We start from the raw sequence: 7,899 nt of genomic DNA, 5'->3' as shown, positions 1-7,899 counted from the left end.
TAGTGTCAGCATCCCCTCCCCAACCCATGATGCCATCAGTCTTTTCACCTTTATCTTAGGAGATAAACCCTGCACTAGCTAAGGCAACAGTGATGGCCTCCCCTGAGGCAGTTGCCGGGCAAGATAATGTGATTCTCCTCAGGAGTCAACCCAACACCCATGTTTGCTTCTAGACCATGTAGGCTAAGTCCTGTCAGGCCCCTAAAGGTAAGGTTGAGAGTGTGACCCATAAGGTAGTGTGCTACACTCAAAAAATAACTGCTTGAGTTTTCTAATTTATATAAGCAGCAACCTGGAGAACAGTTATGGGAATGGATATTGGGGTGTGAGATAATGGTAGAAGGAATATAGAGTTGAATCAGGCCGAATGTATTGATTTGAGCCCATGAAGTAGGGACTCTGCATTTAATGTTGCAGCTCGGGGAGTTAAAAAAAGTTCCAATAGTTTATTTGCTTGGTTAGCTGAAATATGTATTAAAAGATGGCCCTCTGTGAGCAAGCTGGAAATGCCTACTCTCCCTTGGTTAATGTAGAGGTAGGGATGCAAAGGCTTAGGGAGATTGGGGTGGTGGAGTGAACTAGTCACTTTAGATGTACTAATCCCAGCTGGGAGGGTCCAGAAGATATACCCTTGACCAATGCTTTGTGAAATAGATTTGTGAGGGCAGCACCTGCATCTTTGAAAAGCCATGTAATTGCTCTTATCTGTATGTCAGATCTAACAGTGGGAACTGCAGTCACTCAACTACAAAATTTAAACACAATGAGAATAATTGGATCCTGAAGAGGGGCCAAGTGGCAGCACTCAAATATCAAAGGCAAGGTGGGCATGGCTGCCATAATGGACAGCAGAGGCAAAGCAGTAATCAGAAGAATCTGACTTGTGTAGAGCTCTAATATTTGCTAATTAATCACGCTGTTTCTAAATGTGAAATTGATAGGAAGCCTACCACATTCCTACCTAATTTATATGAGCAGAAAACTTCTAGGTCAAATGGACAAAAGTCTAATTTGAATTATTAAAACAGAGAATCAAGGTCCCTCGATCAATTTCCAGGAGCCAGTTTATAGGCCCAGAGACCCTTGAATGAGGGGGAGGCCGGGTCCCCTTGAGGAAAGACCCTACCAAACTACTCAAAATTTATGCTGTTAATCTTTTTCCTATCCATTCCCAAGGAGACCCCTGGCCTTTTACCAGGGTAACTGTGCAACGAGGAAAGGGAAATTATTAGATATTTTGGGGACTACTGAAGACTAGCTCTGAGCTGATATTGACTGCACGGGACCCAACATGTCACTGTGGTCCTCCAGTTAAAGTAGGGGCTTATGGAGGTCAAGTAATTAATGGAGTTTTAGCTTGGGTGTGACTTACAGTGGGCCCAGTGGGTCCACGGACTCATCCTGTGGTCATTTCCCCAGTGCCAGAATGCATAATTGCATACACATATTTAGCAGCTGCCCTAACCCTCACATTGGCTCTGTGATTTGTAGGGTGATGGCTATTATGTTGGGAAAGGCCAGATGGAAGGCATTAGAGCTGCCTCTACCTGGAAAAATAGTAAATCAAAAACAATATCACATCCCTGGAGGGATGATTACTGCCATCATCAAGGACTTGAAAGACACAGGGGTGGTGATTCCCACAACATCCCTCTTCAACTCTCCTATTAGGCCTGTACAGAACACAGATGGACCTTGGAGAATGACAGTGGATTATTGTAAGCTTAACTAAGTGGTGACTTCAATTGCAGCTGCTGTACCAGATGTAGTTTCATTGTTTGAGAAAATTAACACGTCTCCTGGTACCTGGTATGCAGCCATTGACTTGGCAGATGCATTTTACTCCATTCCTGTCCATAGGGCCCACCAGAGGCAATTTGCCTTCAGCTGGAAAGATTGAGAAATATACCTTTACTGTCCTACCTCAGGAGTATATCAACTGTCCAGCTTTGTGTCATAATCTTACTAGAAGAGAACTTGAGTGCTTTCACTACCACAAGATATCACACTGGTCCATTACATTGATGACATTATGTTGACTGGATCTCGTGAGCAAGAAGTAACAAACACACTGGACTATTGGTGACACATTTGCTTGCCAGAGAATGGGAAATAAATCCAACTAAAATTCAGGGACCTTTTACCTCAGTAAAATCTTTAGTGGTCCAGTGGTGTGAGGCCTGTAAAGATATTCCTCCTAAGGTAAAGGATATGTTGCTGCATTTGGTCCCTCCCATAACCAAGAAAGAGGCACAAGGACTAGTGGGCCTATTTGGATATTGGAAGCAACACATTCCTCATTCGAGTGCATTACTCTGGCCAATTTACTGACTGGCTTGTAAGGCTGCCAGTATTGGGTAGGGTCCAGAATAGAAGAAGGCTCTGCAACAGGTCCAGGCAGCTGTGCAAGCTGCTCTGTCACTTCGGCCATATGACCCAGCAGATCCAATGGTGCTTGAGGTGTCAGATAGGGATGCTGTTTGGAGCCTTTGGCAGGCCCCATAGGTGAATCACAGTGGAGGCCTCTAGGATTTGGGTGCAAGACCCTGCCATACTCTGCAGATAACTACTCTCATTTTGAAAGACAGCTCTTGGCCTGTTACTAGACTTTGGTGGAAACTAAACTTTTGACCATGGGTCATCAAGTCACCATGTGACCTTAACTGCCTATCATGAACTGAGTGCTTTCTGGCCCATCTAGCCATAAAGTGGGTTATGCACTGCAGCATTCCATCATCAAATGGAAGTGGTATATACATGATCAGGCTCGAGAAGGTCCTAAAGGCACAAGTAAGTTACATGACGAAGTGGCTCAAATGCCCATGGTCTCCATTCCTGCCACCCTGCTTTCTCTCCCCCAGCCTGCACCGATGGCCTCATGGGGAGTTCCCTATGATCAGTTGACAGAGGAAGACAAGACAAGACTAGGGCCTGGTTCACAAGTGGTTCTGCATGATATGCAGGCGTCACCCAAATGAAGGTAGCTGCAGCACTATAACCCCTTTCTGGGACATCCCTGAAGGACAGTCGTGAAAAGAAATCTTCCTAGTGGGCAGAATACTGAGCAGTGCACCTGGTTATGCACTTTGCATGGAGGGAGAAATGGCCAGATGGGCTGTAGCCAATGGTTTGGCTGGTCGGTCAGGGATTTGGAAGAAGTGTGACTGGAAACTGGTGACAAAGAAATTTGGGGAAGAGGTATGTGGATGGATCTCTCTGAGTGGTCAAAACTGAAGATATTTGTATCCCATGTGAGTGCTCACCAAACAGTGACCTTAATAGAGGAGGAGTCTAATAATGAAGTGGATAGGATGACCTGTTCTGTGGACACGACTCAGCCTCTTTCCCCAGCCACCTCTGTCATTGCCCAATGGGCCCATGAACAAAATGGCCATGGTAGCAGGGATGGAGGTTATGCATGGGCTCAGCAACATGGACTTCCACTCACCAAGTCTCACCTGGCTATGGCCACTGCTGAGTGCCCAATTTGCCAGCAGCAGAGACAAACACTCAGTCCTTGATATGGCACCATTCCTCAGGGTAATCAGCCAGCTACCTGGTGGCAGGTCAGTTATACTGGACCTCTTCTATCATAGAAAGATCAGAAGTTTGTCCTCACTGGAATAGACACTTACTCTGGATATGGGTTTACCTATCCTGCATGCAATGCTTCTGCCAACACTACCATCCACAGACTCACGGAATGCCTTATCCACCATCATGGTACTCCACACAGCACTACCTCTGACCAAGGCACTCACTTCATGGCTAGAGAAATGTGGCAGTAGGCTCATGCGGATGGAAATCACTGGTCTTACCATGTTCCAAATCATCCTAAAGCAGTTGGATTTATAGAACAGTGGAATGGCCTTTTGAAGTCACAATTATAAGGCCAACTAGGTGACAATACTTTGCAGGGCTAGGGAAAAGTTTTCCAGAAGGCAGTGTATGCTCTGAATCAGTGTGCAGTATATGATACTGTTTCTCCCAGAGCCATGATTCAAAGGTCCAGGAATCAAGGGGTAGAAGTGGAAGTGGCACCACTCACTACCACTCCTAGTAATCCACTAGAACAATTTTTGCTTTCTGTTCCAGCAACATTCTGTTCTGCTGGCCTAGAGGTCTTAGTTCCAGAGGGAGGAATGCCACCACCAGGAGATACAACAACAATTCCATTGAACTGGGCAGACTGCCACCTGGACACTTTGGGCTCCTCCTGCCTTTAAGTTAACAGGCTAAGATGGGAGTTACAGTGTTGGCTGGGGTGATTGACCAGGACTAGCAAGATGAAATCAGTCTACTACTGTACAATGGAGGTAAGGAGGAGTATGGATGGAATACAAGAGATCCATTAGGGCATCTCTTAGTATTACCATGCCCTGTGATTAAGGTCAATGGGAAACTACAACAGCCCAATCCAAGCCCAGACACTTTAGGAATGAAGGTTTGAGTCACTCCACCGGGAAAAAAAACTATGACCTGCTGATGTGCTCGCTGAAGGCAAGGAAATACAGAATGAGTATTAGAAAAAGGTAATCATCAACACCAGCTATGCCCACATGACCAGCTGCAGAAATGGAGGCTGTAACTGTCATGAGTATTTCTTCCTTGTTTAAAACATGTTTGTGCAATTTCTCTTGTACTAAGAAAATATCTTCATTTTATTTCCTTTTCCTTTATCATGTAACACAACATTTATTGGCTTTATATTAGCATTTAAATATTGTATTACTTTATGTAATAGTATTTATGTAATATTGCATTACTTTATGTAATAGTATTTTGTGTTGGGGATTGGTGATTTCCAGTTCTATGAAGGATAGTTGCATATGTTTGGCGTAATTATGACCTTATTATTGTCTTTATTTGAAGATCATGTATGATCTCAAGAGATGTGTATGGGTTCAAGTTGACAAGAGGTGGACTTGTGATGATTAATACTGAGGGTCAACTTGATTGGGTTGAAGGATGCAAAGTATTGGTCCTGGGTGTGTCTGTGAAGCTGTTGCCAAAGGAGATTAACATTTGAGTTAGTAGGCTGGGAAAGGCAAACCCACCCTTAATCTGTGTGGGCACCATCTAATCAGCTGCCAGCATGCCTAGAACATAAAGCAGGCAGAAAAATGTGAAAAAACTAGACTGGCCTACCCTCCCAGCCTACAGCTTCTCCCATGCTGGATGCTTCCCGCCCTAGAACATCAGGCTCCAAGTTCTTCAGCTTTGGGATTCAGACTGGCTTCCTTGCTCCTCAGCTTGCAGATGGCCTAACGTGGGACATTGTGATTATGTGAGGTAATACTTAATAAGCTCCCCTTTATATATGTATATATCTCCTATTAGTTCTGTCCCTCTAGACAACCCTGACTAATACAACTCCTTAAATGGAATCTGTTATACAACTTATTTTTACTTCAGTAATCCTGTCCTCCTATCCATTTAGATAGTTTGAATATCACATGGTATATTAGCAATATAATAATATACAAAAATAATAATGATCACTTGATTTTATTTAAATCAAGGATGGACTTATTTGTAAAGATGAAGTTTAATAATATCAGGCACCAAAGAAAATGAGTAATGAAATGGACCATGAAAATAACAAAAATTTATTAAATAGCAATAATTTACCTTTTAAGTACAAGAATAATTTTATGCAACTAGAATGCAAGTAATGTTAGTTGTAAAAGACATGTTGATCTCAATATTACCCCATTTCAACTGTATAGTTACCTATTTACCTAAATATTTTTCCTAGAATGAAAATGGTTTATTGACATTTAAACATTAAAAACGTTAAAAACAAACGACATTTTTTATATTTATGCTTAAAGCCGAATTTAAAATTTAAGATGGATTTATATACAGATAATTGAAGAAACTATTAAAATACTCGTTACCTATAGTCTTGTGAGAACACAAATTTTATTTTATTTCCATTAAAAATAAAGTCATATGGTATTATCACATTGTATTAATAGGGTAGTCAACAAAACAAACCCAAATATTTAATATGTCAAACTCAAGTGAAGTTTATTCTTTACTTTCTCAGTATCCCAAGGTGATAAATGATCAGTGGACTGCTTTCTCCTTCATAGCAATTCATTCAGACTTATTTCTTGTCTGCGCCTTACTATCCCCTTGGGTTTTGTCAGACAGTGGGAGGGGAAAGAGAGGGTGGTAGAGGCATACTCACTTCATAAAAAACCTTGCCCACAAGCGACCAGACTTTTCTCAAGTTCCACTGGTAAGAAAACTCATATGGCAACATCTAATTAGAAGAGAAACTGGGAAAGTAGTCTAGTCTTATGTCCAGAAAAAATAAAAAGGTTTTGATTAAAACTTAGCCAATTTCTCCCATATATTGTTTGTGAAAATAATAATGGAAATGAAAGGTATGTTAGCAAATGTCATGTTTTAACTTTCTGTGATGTATAAATTTAAGAAACAGATTAAATACAATTAACTGAAAAACAAGAATAAAAAATAAGCACCCAATTCTGTTTATCATAAAGAGTAAGCATTGCTTATTACATAAGTTTAGTATGTTTCTTGTGATGTTTATGCTACATGTTGTTCTTCCTACCTGTCTAAAAAAGCAAACTGCAGAATATTAAATCTATGCTAAGCACATTGTTACTGATTCTTGTGCCTCTGCTCAAATTTATAAGCATCACTTCTTACAAGATAAATTTTTGTGAAAGTCTATATTAATCAGCTTTTGTTTATGCATTTATATGAGATTACTGTAAACTCTAGCAACTTGACAAATATTTACTGACATTTCAGTTCACAACCAAGGATATCTGACTATTCTCAAAAAGCAAAAACTGTTATTTTTTGAAGTCAAAGTATGGTAAGAGAAGACAAGTTGCAGGGAATTTTATTTTGCATCACTCAATACTATCTGACATTAAATCTAAGAGCAATAGGAGAGAAAAAAACAAATAAATAAAAATGACAATGCCTTCTAAAATATTTTCTCTTTTATAAAGGAAAATAAAATTTCATAGGAAAAAATCTTTCATGTCCATCTTCAGATTTGGTGACCACACACTTATAAGAAGTCTGATAAAAAGGGAAGTGAAATGATGTAAATACAATTAACAGTTGTTTCTAAACAGAAAGTATTTATTCTAACATGAAGCTTATAATAAATGTTTTCATTTTTCTCTCTACTCCAATTTAGAGACCCTCACTTTGTAATTAAAAAATCACAAAGTTTTATACTGAGAGTCCTAGTCTAATTTCAACCTTACAGATTAGTAAAATAAAATAAAAGTAGTATAAATTCCTGTATTTTATGGCTCAACTACCTGAAGAAGCTAGACAGGTACTGCATGACTTATAATACTTACTTTTAAACTTCTCTCAAATATAAATCATCCAGCTATGACTCAAACTGATTTATGATTACCAAATCACTTTGATCATTAGCACTGCCGATGCCTAGTGAACATTTTACTTGATTAATTAGCAACAAAAATAAACTGAATGAAGTTGAGATCAGTGAGTGTTACTGTTCTTTAGAGGAGAAATCACTGAGGAAAAGGTCACTAACATGACAATTACTCCTTCCTTAGTATTTACCATTCAAAGACATGTGCAAGCAGTCATGGATGGTAAATTAAACCATATGAATAACTGATATGAGTAACTTTTACTTTTAAAGACTCATTGAACAATGAAGAATGCAAATGCATGCTTTATAAAGACAGTGAAGAGAAGTCAGCAAATTCAATCCCAAATCAGTACTAATTTTAAGAAGTCCTAGACAGTTGTAATTAGGTAGAAAATCTTCTCCAAAATAACAGTTTATATAAGTCATTGAGCAATTGATTCTTAACTTCTTCTCAGTCATAAATAGGGTGAACTTAAGTTCATATATTATGAATATGA

The 7,899-nt window shown here is 39.7% G+C and overlaps 1 pseudogene; it reads left to right on the top strand.

Moving 5' to 3' along the window:
• Positions 1 to 481: 481 nt before the first annotated feature.
• LOC135275317 (uncharacterized) lies at positions 482 to 4,226 on the top strand (annotated as a pseudogene).
• The last annotated feature ends 3,673 nt before the right edge of the window (positions 4,227 to 7,899 follow it).

This window comes from Aotus nancymaae, unplaced genomic scaffold (genome assembly GCF_030222135.1).
Source record: "Aotus nancymaae isolate 86718 unplaced genomic scaffold, 86718_ANA_hifiasm-v0.15.2.pri h1tg000016l, whole genome shotgun sequence".
Taxonomy (NCBI): domain Eukaryota; kingdom Metazoa; phylum Chordata; class Mammalia; order Primates; family Aotidae; genus Aotus; species Aotus nancymaae.
This window is presented reverse-complemented; position numbering and strand designations above follow the sequence as displayed.